At 45.2% G+C, this 16,279-nt stretch overlaps 1 protein-coding gene across 1 annotated transcript in view; it reads right to left on the bottom strand.

Annotated features, from left to right (window-relative positions):
* The window catches only part of LOC144099534 (uncharacterized), a 102,833-nt gene that overhangs the window by 56,695 nt on the left and 29,859 nt on the right, over nucleotides 1-16,279 (bottom strand). The window lies entirely within an intron of this gene.

The following is a 16,279-nucleotide window of genomic DNA, read 5'->3' as shown; positions in this document are numbered from 1 at the left end:
ACTGCAGCTTCAATTAAGGCTAGTAGAAGCTGGTGGGGGTAATCGAGAACCTGCACCGGGGCCCTCAGCAGCGGTTAGCCCACAAAAATTGATCGCTCCTTTCCACGATCGCAGGGATGACTCAGATGCATACCTCAAACGTTTTGAGCGTATCGCAGAAGGGCACATCTGACCCAAGAAAAAGTGGGCCACAGCCCTCAGTATGTCTTTGACCAGGGCAGCCGCTCCGTGTGTTCGGTCGATTGTCTCCCACAGATTCAATGGATTACGATAAGGCAAAATTAGCCCTGCTGCAGCATTTTTCGGTTTACAGCAGAAGGTTATCGTGAAAGGTTTAGTCAAAGTAAGCCGTTTGATAAAGAGACAGGCAAGCAATACGCATTACGTCTTCTGTCTTTTTGATCGATGGGTCGAGATGTCGGGAACGGTGCACAATGTACAATGATCTACGTGACTTCGTGGTGACCGAACAGTTCATGAGGAATTGTCATAATCGTCTGGCGATTTTCCTTCGCGAAAGAGTGTGCAAGACGCTCGACAAAATGGCTGAGGCAGCAGACAACTTTCTAGAGGCCCAGCGGCAAAGAAACTTGTCTTTGTTCAATGAATCATTCGAGATGGGCATCCTGAGAGAGAAGGATGTTCCATCAAGTAGACAGTTAGGAAGGTGCCTCATTTGTAATCGACCTGGACATAAGGCCGCCGACTGTCGCTCTAAGCCAAAACAGCTTATTTGCGTTTATTGCCGAAAAACAGGGCATGATGTAAGTTCCTGCTCAAGGAAGCATGAAAACCAGATGCAATCGTCTTGCTGTGTTCAGCCAGAGAGTGTTGCTCCTGAAACGGTGTCCACAACAGCAGATAGGCTTGAACCAGCTGAGGATAAGGTGGTGGTGGTCGGACTTGTCCGGAAAAAGTCTGCAGACGGCCAACATACGCCTCTACTAGAGGGAGACCTCCGAGGCCTACCCGTACGTGTTTTACGGGATACGGGGAGCAATACAGTAGTGGTGCGGAGAGCCCTAGTTCCTGACTCAGCTCTCACCGGTTCGAGATCTACGGTGTTTCTGGTTGATGTCAGTAGTCTAGAAGTTCCCGAGGCAGAAGTCTATATCGCTTCCCCTTATTTCATTGGCACGGCCCTGGTAAAGTGCATGGAGACACCATTGTACGATGTCATAATTGGAAATATACCAGAGGCCCGTGAGCCATCAAATCCAGATATTAATTGTGAGAAATCAAAGGGCATTGCTAAATTATGTCCTGACATAGTCAATGACGAGGTCGCCAGTGAAAATGGTGAGGGCGAGGGCCCAAAAGTGGGGTTGGCTGGAAAGGAAGTTTCCGGACGAAGGAGGGAAAGTACCGCTTTAAGCATTGGTCCTATGAGGTTCACCAAGGAAATGTTAGAAGCAGAGCAAAGAGACGAATCATTGAAGGCGTGTTAGGCGAAAGTAGGAAAGGTGTTCCATGGCAAGCACAGCACTTTGTATTCTGTTAGAAAGGGTTTGCTGTACCGCCTGTATCATCTTGCCTCTGGCAGAGAGGTTCGACAGGTAGTACTTCCCAAGTCGTGCCGATCACAGCTGTTAACGCTTGCCCACGATAGCCCGTTGGCGGGGCATCAGGGCATTAAGAAGACTACAGATAGAGTTCTGGAAGAATTCTACTGGCCGGGAGTGCAGGAGGAAATTAAGAGGTATGTCAGGTCATGCGACTCGCGTCAATGGACGTGCCCGAAAGGCAAAGTAGGGAAAGCTCCTTTGGGATGCATGCCTCTTATCAGCACTTTATTTGATTGGGTCGCTGTCGATATTGTCGGTCCGCTGTCACCCACATCGGTGAAAGAGAATAGATATATTCTCACTCGTCGATTTTGCCACGCGGTATCCCAACGCCGTGGCTCTGCCAAAGATAGATTCAGCAACCGTGGTAGAGGGTTTCGTGATGTTTTCGCAAATAGGTTTTCCGAGAGAAATCCTTTGTGACCAGGGCTCCTGTTTAACTTCCGAAATGATGAGAGAGCTAAATGATTTCTTGGCAGTGAAAGATCTCAGCACGACCCCTCACCATCAAATGTGCAATGGGATGGTGGAGAAATTTAATGGCACGCTAAAGCAGATGCTGCGGAAGCTCAGTCTGGAGCAGCACAAAACATAGGATCATTGCATTGCTCCTCTTCTGTTCGCATACAGAGAAGTGCCACAGAAGAGTTGATATTTGGAGGACACTTGGGAGGACCGCTCGCAGTCCTCAGAGAGCTCTGGACAAGGGAAGAGCTGGGAGAAGACACGAAGATGACATATGGTTACTTTCTCGGTCTAAGACAACGTCTCGAGCAAGCTGTGAGAGCGGCACATCAAAATTTGTTGCGTGCCCAACAGTCTCAAAAGAAATACTATGACAGGAACAGCAAGAAACGGCATTTCAGGGTTGGAGATCATGCCCTCATTCTTTTGACGAGCAGCCACAACAAACTGCTAATGCAGTGGAAAGGTCCATTTGTTGTTTGTGGAAAAAAGAACGACATAGATTATTGGATTGACTTGGGCCACACTAACAAGCTATTCCACATCAATTTGCTGAAAAGATACGAAGAGCGTGCGTCCCAAGAGACCGTGCAGGCGTCATCGTTCATCATAATCGAGGAAGGTGACTCAGAAGAACAACTGCCTACTCTCAGCAGGGACCACGGTAAAGGGATTGAAGCTGTGCAAATCTCCACCAAGCTGGATGAAGACAAGCATCAGGAGATCCAAAGCTTACTTGACACATATGCAGACATATTTTCTGAGATCCCCGGGAAGACTAATCTAGTGGAGTGTCAACTCAGGCTCTACACTTCTGAAGTTGTGAATACCCAGCGATTCCGCTTGCCTTTTGTCATGAAGGAAATGGTCGAAAAGGAGATAGACGAGATGATAAAATTAGGGGTCATTGAGCGTTCCAAATCTCCATGCAACTCCCCTCTCATTCCGATTAAAAAGAAAGACAACACCTATCGGACTTGCATCGACTTTTGATGCATTAATGATGTTTTTCTGTTTGATGCAGAGCCCATTCCAAGGACAGGTGTAATATTTACCGAGGTTGGAACCAAGGTGTACTTTTCCAAAATTGACCTTGCTAAAGACTACTGGCAAGTACCCTTTGAGGAAGCTTCGATACCGAAAACAGCGTTCTCTACCCAATCCGGTCACTATCAGTTCATCTATATGCCCTTCGGCATTAAGATAGCATGAGCTATCTTTATGCGCCTGATGCGCTTTCTATTACAAGACATGGACAATGTCTGTGATTACATAGACGATGTTCTCGTAGCAACCTCTACCTGGGAAGAACATCTTTGGACTTTAAACCAGCTAATTAGCATGGTGCGTGAGGCTGGCCTCACGATCAAGCCGGAGAAGAGTGAAGTCGGAGCCACTAACATCTCTTTTCTTGGACACCAGCTTGGAGAAGGGACTGACTGTTGGAAACGGTGGTGGAAGAGCTTGTCAACGTACCACTTCCAAAGACGAAGAAGCAAGTGCATTCCTTCTTAGGTCTTGCCGGATACTACCGCGATTTCATCCTTGGCTATATGCCAACAAAGTCCAGCCGCTCGTGGAGATGACACGCAAAAATGAATGCAACCTTGTCTCTTGGACACCACAGCGGCAAGCCGCTTTTGACGAGCTCAAGAACGCATTAACCTGCAGGCCCGTATTACAAGCTCCAATTCTCAGTACGCAGTTGGCGCTTCGCACAGATGCTTCCGAGGTCAGCATAGGCACCGTTCTCCTGCATGAGCATGATGGAATCCTCCACCCGGTATCATATGTGAGTCTGCAGTTGTTACCTTGCGAATCTCACTATCCAGTGATTGAATGCGAGTGTTTGGCAATAGTCTGGGCTGTTGAGAAATTTCACATATTCTTGTACGGGACGTTTTTCATCATTCAGACTGACCACCAACCCTTGCGATATTTAAAAAAGGCAATGCACTTGAATAGCAGGGTACTTCGTTGGAGCTTAACATTACAAGAGTATACATTTCGTGCAGAGTACATCAAGGGCTGCAAAAAAGTAGGCGCCGATTGCATGAGTCTTTTGTAAATTACCGGAGAGTTATCCTCAAGGTACAGTGCTGCTATCCCGTGTGTTTGCAATGGTAACCTGTGCAAATGTAGTCAAGGAGTGTCTAAGAGTTGGTTTTTAATTTTCTTTGTTTTCTGGTTATGAGTTGTTCAGTGTGCAAATTTTAACCTTTATGGTACAGACTTGTGCATAGTGTGTGTCCAATGATTTGTAAGGTTTCTGTATTTTCTCTTGTGCCAGATGCATAATGTTGGGCCCCATGTTCTCTCTGGGTGCATCACTATGTGCCTCCAGGTGTCACGGTGTAAAGTGCTTTCCGTGACTTCACGGTGCCTAACTTGTCCGTTTACCACATGAACATTCGTGTTGTGTGAACAAACAGCAGTTTTTTCTATGTGGAAGAAACTTTTTCGAAGGGGGGTGGGCATATGTGAGGTGCACAAAAGATCCTCGAAGGATTTGTGAACACGGTGCGTCGACAGTGGTGCGTCGGACAGCGGAGCGCTGCGCGTGCCAGCCCAGCGTTGTGCGCGTGCACGTGCGAAGGGTGTGTGCGAGGCGACGGCGACAAAGGGCGTGCCGGGCAAGGGGAGTGGAGAGCTGACGTGTCATAAAACTGAGGTGTAAAGCAAGACAGCGCAGCGGAGATCAGGGCATTCAATCGTGGAGGTGGCAGCCGTCGGACGTTGGGTCCGTGCTGCCGTGACCTCCCTTGGGTGGACACAAGCCTACTGCGTTCCTTGCAAACGTGGAGGTGGTGGCCGATGGACTGAGGGCCCGTGCTTCCGAAAGGCGCTCTGGATAGCCTGCTTTAAGCCTCCAGCATTTCGTGACACCGTCGACGAGACCTGGCTATGTTTTTCCTGCCGCTGCCAAGTTCTTCGGCCTGTTGACTGGAGACCACCGGCGTCTTTCTGCAGTTTTCTCCGCTCCTAATAAAACATGGCTCTCTTTCACCACTTCCATCGTCACAGTTCATCAACCAGCGTTCTGCCCTGTCTGCATGGCATCCCCGCTTCACCTGGAATGCTCAGTACCTAGTGAACTCTTTCCTTTTATTCTGTAGTGTTGTACACGTGTTAAGTGTGTGTGTTTTTTTTTTATTTTCGTGTTTGTTTCTTATTGACCCCTTTTTCTTAAAATTATAAACACGGCTTCATTTTGTTTGTCTGATCTCTTTGTTCTCCTGTTCGAACCTGCACGCGATAGCATTCCCCCTTGGAAAGTCGGATACACGCTACCAATTCACGACAACCATACAGTGCTCAGGCACTGACATCGTGCCAGCTCTCTGAAAAGTATAGGGCCTCGTAAGGAACAGGCATTTTGGCAACATGACATTTCAGACCTCAGCACCGGGTATTCACTTTCTAAAGACCATTCACAAAAGCAATTTCTGAACCCTATGGAGTGTGGCTGCTCCTGAGCAATGACAACAGCTTACGAGCGCCGTGCTTGGATGGGCAACTTTTCTCTCAAGTATGGTCATTCCATAGTATGTAGTGTGAAAAGCGAAAGCGATGTGCGTGCAAAATAGTGGGGCAATTATAGTAGTAATGCTTTAATAATAAAAATACAAAAAGGAAGGAAAAGATGTTGCTGGCTGCGGCAGCAGCTATATAATATCTTAAGCATCCATGCTGTGGCCGATGACAAGAAAGGGACAAGGAGAGGATAGCAAAAAGTGCAGAGGGGAGCAGGCAATTAAGCACAAATAAATAATTCAAATATTCAAAAGTGCACTCGCTTGACACAATAACTGCTATTCAACTCGGTTATGACAGCACTCAAATGCGGTATTCTTCACTTCCGGGTCAGGACGGGGCTGTACTCGAGCTGCCGGTGTGCTTGCGAGCCGTCTCGTGACAGAAGCTAGCTTGAACACGAACAGCTGCACTGGAATAAATGGCTAACAAGAAGTTCTTAGAGTACTTCTAGCAACCATATGCTCTTGATCGGTCAAGATTCTAGTGCGTTTGGGAGGAAAAATAAAGCAAATTAAGTGCTTGCTTGTTAACCCAAAAATACATGAGTGCACGAGTATACTGGTATAATCTGCTTACAATCAAGTTCATACCGCAGATCCTCATAGCACTTGGTTTCTGTCACATTAGTGAGCCTTTGCAAGGCTCCAAAGTTATTTTATCACTACTCGGAAAGCGGAAGAAATACATGCCACTGGCCTTCTTCACTCGATTAGCAAACTCCACCCCTCAACATTTTGACCGCATTGAGAAACACAACAGATTGTCACCATACGAGACTAAATCCACCGCACAACGCTACCAGCAGCAGAATGTTTAGTCAACCTCAGCAAGCCACTCCCTTCGCACCTCCCTCAATACGTCATCCTTGACGTAGGCGGTAGAGGTCCATTGGCCAAGGATGAATAGATGGAAGATAAGAACGTCCCCTTTTAAACGGAGTGGTGGCAGTTGACATCATGCTCAGCTTTCTCTTTTTAATATTCCTTTTAACGGTGTTAAAATCGCCCTATATATGCTCCATTTTTTGAAATACATTTTTGATCTTACACTTCTAACCTTATGTCACCTATCTGCTTAACGTTCCAATTGCTTTTGCTAACTTCCACCTTAGATTCATCCACATGGCCATTTTTATCTCTAAACCCTAGGGCCTCAGGGAGAGTGACTGTGGATGCACAGACATCCAGATGGATACCATCATATTCGAGAAAAAGGTGTTCAGATTTACCATACGGAGTTACCACGCACCGCACATGTGTCATCTTCGTTAAATTTTTTTCTGTAGCTGCGCATTCTAAGACATCCTGACCTAGCTTCAAAAAGTAGGCCACTGCCTCTTGAGTTATCATAGAACACTTCCTTCCTGATCAGCCTTTTCTAGTATCGATATAGTTCTACACTATACTTCTTTTCCACTGAATTAATCTAATTTTTACCTTCCAGGTTTTTAACCTGACGTTTAAAGCTCTTTATTTCTCTGTCCATTGCGTCTTGCATACTTACTGGTTAGTTTCCTAGTCCTATTCTGCCATTGTGAGTCAACACTCTTTCTGTATAAGTATTTACCTTAGCTTCCTACCCGTTATCGTCCAATTTCCTCAGGCGTTCCTTCAAATATTTTACTCTGAGCTTCCTTTGTCTTGAAAAAGCCCATACCCCCTGTACTGCCTCGTTTGTGGTTTTCCCGTGGGCACCTAGTTCTAATCTTCCAACAGGCCTCTGATTTATTTATAATCTTGACTGAACTTCTGCTCTTAGGCACAAAACGACATTCCCTAAAGTAAGCCGTCAGCATTATTCCTTTCCAAATACCTCACAGTATTTCACATTTGTTGTACCCCCATAATGTGCTATGTTTCATTATCCCAGCATCTCTTTGCCCTTTTGTCCTAAGAGACTGTTTGTGCTTTTGCGTGTATATCTGTCCTCCGTTCACCCATCCCCCGAGATATTTGTATTCAGCCACTCAGGGTATTTAATCAGACATAATTGCGCTAACGCTGAAACCTATACCGTCTTCTTCGACACTGCACTAATTAACCAAAGTTTGCAAACTGGCTATCTGCTAACAGTACAATATCGACCACATACATTAAACCGGGGAGCCGTTGCTAAATGGTCTTACCTAATACGTACAACAGGTTATAACCAAGATTACTTTCTTGTAGGCTCCTTTCCATATTTATCATATACGAATATCCCTCAAGAGAAAAGCATACAACAGCTGTATCTTACCGGTACCCACCTATGGGGCAGAAACGTGAAGGCTAACAAAAAGAAAAGGCCGCCACCGTCTGGAAGACGTTGAAGTAACGAGTGTTAGCTTTATTGGCCATGTGTTAAATGAAAGTCTTTCCACATCCAGCGGGGCCAGTGAAGAAAACCCTCAGCGGTTCGGAAAAGTAACTGAACTTTTGCACTTAGCGGAGTGATCGACGCTTAGTGCCATCTATCAGAGAAATTACAATGCACGTCTACCCGTTGTTGAGTTACACCCCCTCAAGATACGTTCCAAATGGAGTTTGCTTCGTTTAGAAAGTCAAGGTGAACCTAGAGTTCGGTATGCGGTGCGATATGGTAACACTTCAATTAGTAATTGGATGTATACAATGTTTACCTATTAGGCCGCCGCGGTGGCTGAGTGGTTATGGCGCTCGACTGCTGGCCCGAAAGACGCGGGTTCAATCCCGGCCGCGGTGGCCGAATTTCGATGGAGGCGAAATTCTAGAGGCCTGTGCACTGTGCGATGTCAGTGCATGTTAAAGAACCCCAGGTGGTCGAAATTCTAGAAGTCTTTCACTACGGCGTCCCTCATAGCCTGAGTCGCTTTGGGACGTTAAACCCCCATAAACCAAACCAAAACAAAATGTTTACCTATTATTTAACTGTGGTTTTTATTTCTATACCGCAACCCATTAGGTTTTATTTTCCTACCAAATTCGGTACACAAATCTCCGCGGATGGGTGGCCCTTGTTGTCGAAGTATATATAGCAGAACGAATGTATACATATATTGCGGTCCCGTAGCGGGACAGTTTTCCTACCCATTATGGGATATTTTTGGGGGGAGGGTGAGAGGGAAAGAGATGGGATTGCACAACCAAATTCATTGGCTGCCATCTTGAATTCAAGAAGCCGAAACTATGCCGCTATTTCGTCCCCCGACGTCATAATCACATAGTTCCACCCCTATCCACCATATTGGACCGTCTCGTCATCATTGGCATGCGGCAGGTGGTTGTTTCTGCAATGCTATTGTCGATGGCACTACAAGTCTCAATGCGAGATGCGCTGTTTTCTAGTTGCTGCCACAGGCCGCGCTGTGATCTCAAGGTGGTAGCAGACCCCAAGGAATCTCGAAACGTGATGAGTAGTTGCTGTCACAGATGGTGCTGTGATCTCAGGGTGGTAGCAGATCCCACGAAATCTCGAAACGTGATGAGTAAGAGCTTGTGCGCTGGAAAGCGTTCAGGCTAAGTTAAAGGGGTCTGAAAGGGGCTCTCAATAACGTTGCGGTATGCCTAGGATGTTAAAGGACACCGCTTCACAAATATCCTCCAGCAAGAATTTTTGTAATGCGTTTTGAGGACGCTGAGTTATCTATAGATAAAATTTGAATTAACACGTTTTCGCGCGTTTCTCCTTGCATCGCTTTTGCACACTGAAATGTTGGCGCTCCCTTGGCACACCCACCCACTCGAAACCTCCACCGGCTGCCGACGCAAGAAGTAGTTCCCCTAGGGGCGGAGCTTCTGGCGCCGCGGCCAGGCCACAGTAACTGCGTGATGTCAAAAACAGCTGGCACGGCAAACCAAAGACAGCCTTCAGCTGCTGATGTAACGAGCGCTGCATGAAACAAACATTGCATGCGGATTCGGGTAAAAGCCCAGCACCACTGGTCACCCCGAAGCGTAGAAGCGCAAATTTTAAAAAATATACTGTAAATGATCAGGTCGCTTTTGAGGTCTTGTGCGCATCATGAACGCTCGGTGGCCTATATTCTACATAGTTCAAGCGTATTATAGACAACCTTAAACATCCTTTTCAGGGACCGTTTAAGAACAACCCAGCGTGCTTATGAAAAGAAAAATGACAGGTGTAGCGTTAAAGAGACCGAATCGGGCAGAGTGAGAGGGAACAAAGGCAGGTTAATGGCATCGTAGTCGAAATCAAGAAGAAGTGGGCTTATGCAGGGCATGTAATGCAAATGCAAGATGACTACTGGTCCTTAATTGTAAAGAAGTGGATTCTAAGAGAATGCAACTGTAGCAGGGGGCGCCAGAAAGTTAGGAGGGCAAATGAGATTAAGAAGTTTGCGGGGATACCGAGGCAACAGCTGGCAAAGGACAGGGTTAATTCGAAGGACATCGGATCCTTAGCACACTTCGATTGTTGTCGTACTTCTCTCAACTTTATTATCTCTGTATTTTTCTTGAAGGAAATCTCACGACTTATACCTACATCTTTTAGTATGTCCTATAGGAGTTCCTTGTTCACGTTGTCACACGCACCACTTATGTCCAGGAAGGCTAAATAAAGTGGTCTGTTTTGCGCCTTAGCAATTTTTATACAATGGGTGGCGCGAACAAGCTATTATCTAAGTGCCTATCCATTCTGAAGTTCTCTTACTATTTTGCTACATTCTACCCATGACTACATTTTGAATATCATTGCCTGCATTGCTAGCCTGCACGTAAGAGATGTTATCATAATTGGTCTGAATGATTTTATATGCATCTTATCTCCTTTCTCTTTATAAATAAAATTCACTTTAACCTGTCCCCAGCTGTTGTGGAATTTGGTTATTTATTATGACTGTTTCCAATGCTTTTAACTTTTCTTTGCTCCTTGAACCAAGTTCATTAATCAGCCTGATTACAATTTTGTCTATCCCTCCGCATGTGCATTTAGGAATATTTGCTTCTTCCTTTTTCCAGTTATGAATGGTAAGTTGAAAGATGCTTTCTATTATGCTGCCCTCTGTTGCTCCCTCATTAGAAGCCATTACTTTCGCTCCTAAATGGCTCAGCTATAACTCATATGTAATGTAGTTCACAGTGTAGTCTCCTTCTAAAAATTTTCTCTGGACATCTTGAGTCCGTTCCTGCTTTCTTTGATTCTTTTAGCACGATAGCATTAAAGGCCCCGTTGTGCGAAAAATCCAGTGTCGTTGTTGTTGGCGTCAGTTTTATAAGTGAAAAATCACGAGCATGACTCTGGCAGGTGGTGCCCAGAGAGCAACCTAGGAGGCAGGTGGGCCACCTAAATCATGTGACCTTGCAGTGTCATCACAACCTGGCCACCAGATAGTGCGCAAACTGCCCACCGTGGTAGGTGGCAGTTGAATCTGTGATTCGCCGCGCGTGAAGAGCAACCTGAGCCACACAAGGCCCACCGCTGGGAGCACCTGCCATCACAGGGCTGTGGCGCATCGCTTAAGCTGCACCACTGTGCCAGGAGGAGAATGAGGTCTACCAAGGAGCTGTGAATGCAAAGCATAGAATGACCTGTATACATGGCAATTAACACAATGTGCTTTCACGTCGTACCCTTAATGCGGAGCTGAAAGGGGTTCTGAAACATCTTTCAAGGAGACTACACCAACTCGTTCAATCACTGCAGTGTGTCGTCATGAACACCTGAGCCAAGTAATACACTTCTACACGTAGTAGAGAACGACCAACAACCACGCACAAAGGTTGGCGAGCCCTTTCCAGAGACTTTTTCATGCTCGCACCCTCCTCCGTCCCTCGAACCTGGGTATTTAAGTTGAGAGATGGCTATTGATTAGATTTTTGCAGATGTGAGGCAGCTGCCATGGACGTGGCCATCAAGTGACATAGCTCCGGCGAGTCAGGAAGCTCCGCTCCCGGTGGTAAGGCCAGCAGAGGGGTGCTAACCTTTCAGTGTGCAAAAAATGACGAGATGAGAGGGAAAGGTGCAAAGATGCAGAAAGTCATATTCTTAATACAGATAACTCAGCTTCTACAAAGCGCATCAAAAAAAATTCTTTTTGGAGGATATTCGTGAAGCAGCGTCCTTTAACATCCCACGCATAGCGCAACTTTATCAGAGCCCCTTTCAGGGCCCTTTAAGTGTCCTCTCCACTTCTTTTGCCAAGCCAACTTATATGCTTCCAAATTTTCACGGCCCACAATTAGTTGCATCGCACACTTCAGCCATCCAGCAATTGGTGGACTGCATTATTTTACCTGGACAAGGACATGCACTTCCAGTTTCTTTTGTTAATATGATTCCCATTTTTGTTCTGTTTCCTCTTGACATAACTGCGTCTTCTTTGCCTCTCTGTACTCCCTTGAAGCCACTTATCATTGTTTGCTGGCATCCCTAATTTCTTTATTCGACCAGCTTTGTAGCTTCCTCATTCGTTTGCAATAGTTCGCCACTTTTATTTGTTGCATATTCGTACTGATGAGCAGTCTAACTGACTATCATCCCACTTTACGATGGGAAATTTCTTTATTGCTTCCTCAAGGCCTGCTGCTATTAGGGCTAGTTGTTCGTGTATTTAATTTTTCATTCTCTTTCTGTCTTTTCTGCATTACTCTTTTGATCACGGCTCCCATCTGCAGACTAATATGCTTATGATCCCTTCCCTAATTCTACACCCCATCTTTGTCTATTTCCATTTTTGCAAGCTTGCTATGGACTCTTTACAACATTAGGCAGTAGTAAATGGTCAGCTGCCTATTACAGAATTCTCAAGTGATTTGTCCCTCACATTTAGTTTCTCTATATATAATAACCAGGTTGTGTCACTCACAGAAGTCTAGCATTTACTTTCCGTTACAATCTGTGTATCCACCCAAGTTCCTCCATGTGGCCATTCATGTCACCCAAAAAAATAACATCGGCACCGTCTCCAATTTTATATCACCGAGACACTGAACTAGATCCTTGTTTTCATTCCTGCATTTATCCCGTCCCCAAATAAACTGCGCCTAGCCCCGTCCTTTTACCAGCAATTGTTCCTAACACCTAGACATGTTCTTTGCAGGTTGATTTTATTTGTTGCCAAGTTGTTCCTTGATGTATTAGCATACCAACTCCTCCCCACTTCTCCGTTGTTTTTCCGTTGCACCTTTCCCAGACGTAGCCATCAAAAAACAGTAGACCTTCTAGATGTCTTAAATGTGTCTCGAACAGAGTCTGCCCGTGCCCACAAAAGTTCTCGGAACACGAAAATTGCCACAAAGCCTAATTACTGGGCAGCCTAAGCATGCAGCCATGAAATGAAGTGTGTGCTTTGTAGTTCTCAGTGCGACCTGCACAATGCACCCGAGTGCCTGGCTGCTCTTTTAGTCAGCGAAGAAATCGATGTTTTTGGGGATTTTGGGGCCCCCACAACTTCTGCGCACCTGTACACACGTACTTCTTCGTCCTTTACCTGCTGTTCTATTTCTAACTAATTTGTGCTCTTTCTAAACCATTGCAAGTTTATGTAACTGATCCTGGTGTTAAATTCCTTTTTCTGTAGTTTTCTTCCTGGACCTCCTAGAGGCCATTTTGTTGGGCTCAGCCTCCATTACTGCACTTTCTTCTTCACTTCCACGTACCCCTATGCCCGGAGCCGTCGTAGTCCCCCTAAGAAGCTACTGCCCGGCCCGCCAGGAGCCAGTCAATCTCTGCTCCTCCCCTTCTACTAAAATGGATGCCATCTCATGCAAGCCCTCTGCCAATGCCTGCTCCATGCACTCAATTCCCATGAGATTGAGCAGAGTCGCCACCCTGCGACACTGCGGCGAACCCTCGTTAGTGTGGATGCGTGCGTGCATGGTCTGCTAGCCAAAAGTGTCTATGTGCGTGCACATGATGCACATTCCTGACGACTGTTGTTTGTTTTGCGGTTTCAGTGCATTCCTGTTTACTTGACTGCTTCTTATGAAAGAAACGCATAAACACACTATCATCCTAGGCTGCAATGAAGGCAATAACTGCCCACATCGAGTATGCCGTGCTGGAGTGGCATCCTTCGTATACATATTTGGAACTTCATATCATTTGCCCAGCAGTGTCTCAAACACAGCGATGATGGCGTTAGGCGCCATGTCAAACCAAAAAGAAAAGGTCATTGCCGCCCCACACATGACTGCAGCAGTCCAGCGATTGCATTTTCTCATCAGTTATGTTTGGGTTGCGATAGGTATTGGCACACTAGTCCGCTTGAAGGCTACTGCCAAACATAATGCAATTTGAACAGGCCATTTCGTGGCCTCTATATGCACATCAAGTATTTTAAATATTTTCTTCTTGCTACGTTAACCGATTCTAAAAGGTACCATCAGTAACAAATGAAACGCGAACAAGACAACTGATACGCCAACAGCAAAACAAGAAGACTTTGGCTGAACGAAGCTTAATACTTGTATAAGGTTTTGTCGTCTCCAAACAAGCATGGGTGCTGACAGCAATCCTAGCCTCAAAGCGTCTCTGGTATCAATGGCACGGCATTTGAAAAGGATTGTACCGGTGCAGACAATGCGTGGCGCACTGGTTTTGATAAGGCAGTGCGGCATGCAAAACATTTCACGCAGTGTTTGATAAGGTGCCAGTGCAGGTGACATGCCAGCTTTCGATGCTTCTCTTTTTGCCGGGGGTAGCTGCTTGCTCAAAAACACGCTCTTCAAACAAGAAGTGTTCTGGGGCTAAATCGCAGTGTTGCCCGAACAAAAAACGTTCGACAAAACAGTGTATAAGCAAGGCACTTTCAAATCGAAGGTGCGAAGGCTGTCCCTTAGAAATGTTAACTTTTTCCCTACCGCACCCACTGAGCAAGTTAGCCCGCTAACGATCATTTCACGCTCAGATTTTGGAACTTTCTCCATTGCCTACGACCACGCTGAAGCTATAGCTAGTAGCCAAAGAACCAAGGTTACATTTCCAAAGTAGTTTTTTTTTTGACCCGCGAGGGAGCTCTTTTGTCGCGCGAGGGGCGCTGTTAAGACTGAGAACTGTACTCGTTGCCCGCCATGTTGCCCACTAACGACGAATTCGCCGCTCAAATGTGGAGCCTTCCGCATTGCTTAATGGCCCGATGCATGTCTGGCTTGTAGTTGGAGAAGTGAAGTTTCATTTTCGATGTAGTTTTTTTTCCTGCAAAGTGCCATTTTTTGAACACACTCCGAAGATTCAGTACCATCAAGGTAGCTTACCAGCCTCCTCATGCGTGCTGTGCACTCTAAATCATCGCAAATCACAAGACTTTTTTCGTCTACGAGTGATTTAGCCGACAACTCATGACGTGACAGCAACAAGTCTGAAGATGCTGCAATATGCTGAAGATGACTCAGGTTCGACTTCAGTGAGAATGAAAACCAGCTTGAAACACAGGCGGCCGCACTCCGATGCACAGCTATAGGATTTCGAAATTTTTCTCTAGCAAGAACACTATTCAAGATAGAAATAATTTATTTTGCAGATAGTGGCGAACAAAATAACACGCATTTTACATATTTGAGAAAATTTGTGACATTTTTCTTTTTAAATATAAGCGTGTCCTTACAAGTTTTGTTCAATTTTTTTTCCTGAAATCTTGTTTTTAGAAGATAACATTTTTTGTTGCAACACGTAGTTTGTTGTTCAAACTTACATGCTTAGAAAGCACCTTTATTCTAGCAATATTTTTTAGGTATTGCACTAAATTTTTAATACAATAGGTTTTACATAAAAAAATTGTACTGAAACCTACCGAAAACAGACATTTTCCCCACAGTAAGGAAAGAGTTCATCAACCTCACTTGTATTTCCTCTCCAGGAGCTAATAGATTTGTGTTTCTGTGTTGATACTTCAGTTCTCTTGTTCGCGTTTCATTTGTTGCTGATCATACATGTAAGGCGTTTATATTTTTTGCTCTTAAATTTGAAGGCTGTTGTCCAACCACAACAGTGAGCAAATTCCACCCGAGAGGAGTAGAAAAATTTTTGATGATTTACACAATTTCCAGCATTAATTATGTTACTAGTTCATTTCTGATGGAAAACTAAAGACGAGACCAAATAAAAGTGGCAGTCTATATATCTTTATGTGGCATAAATCAAGTCACAATTGTTACGAGGCCTTGTTTGCAAATGTGGCATGCAGCAGCTTACTAACATGTCATGCCAACAATGTCTCTCTCGAATCAGTCACGTCACACAAGTACCTGGGCATTCACGTCCCTTGTAACCTTAGCTACAAAACTCACATTGAGTTCACTGCCAACAGAGCTAACTGCTTATACCAGGATACTTGAAAAACAACTTTCGCTCAGCCCCTCCTCACACTATAGGCTTCTCTTCTACAAAACAATTGTTCGTTAGGAATATGATTATGCATCATATATTTGGTATTAATGATCTGATTAACCATCTAGAGAAAGAGGCAGAGAGAAGACAGAGACGTCGACCAGAAGGGAGGGTGTTCCGGGTCGCAACCCTGCACACTGAGGGAGAGGAATGAGGGCATGTAAAAGGATTAACCAGCTAGAAACTATTATAACCAAGCGCATTAGTCTAATTTAAGCTGCATGGTTCTGAATACTTATCTGCTTAGAAATTATCCAAAACAATGCAGCGCAACCAAGAGCGGATATCATAAAAGAAGGCCATGGCACTACATACCAGGGGCAAGTTCTCAAGACTGCCCGAACTTAAGCTGCATGGTTCAGAATACTTATGTACCTAAAAATTATCCAAAACAATGTAGCTCAACC

Source organism: Amblyomma americanum, chromosome 7 (genome assembly GCF_052857255.1).
Source record: "Amblyomma americanum isolate KBUSLIRL-KWMA chromosome 7, ASM5285725v1, whole genome shotgun sequence".
Taxonomy (NCBI): domain Eukaryota; kingdom Metazoa; phylum Arthropoda; class Arachnida; order Ixodida; family Ixodidae; genus Amblyomma; species Amblyomma americanum.
Note: the sequence above shows the minus strand (reverse complement) of the source record. Positions and strands in the feature narration are given on the sequence as shown.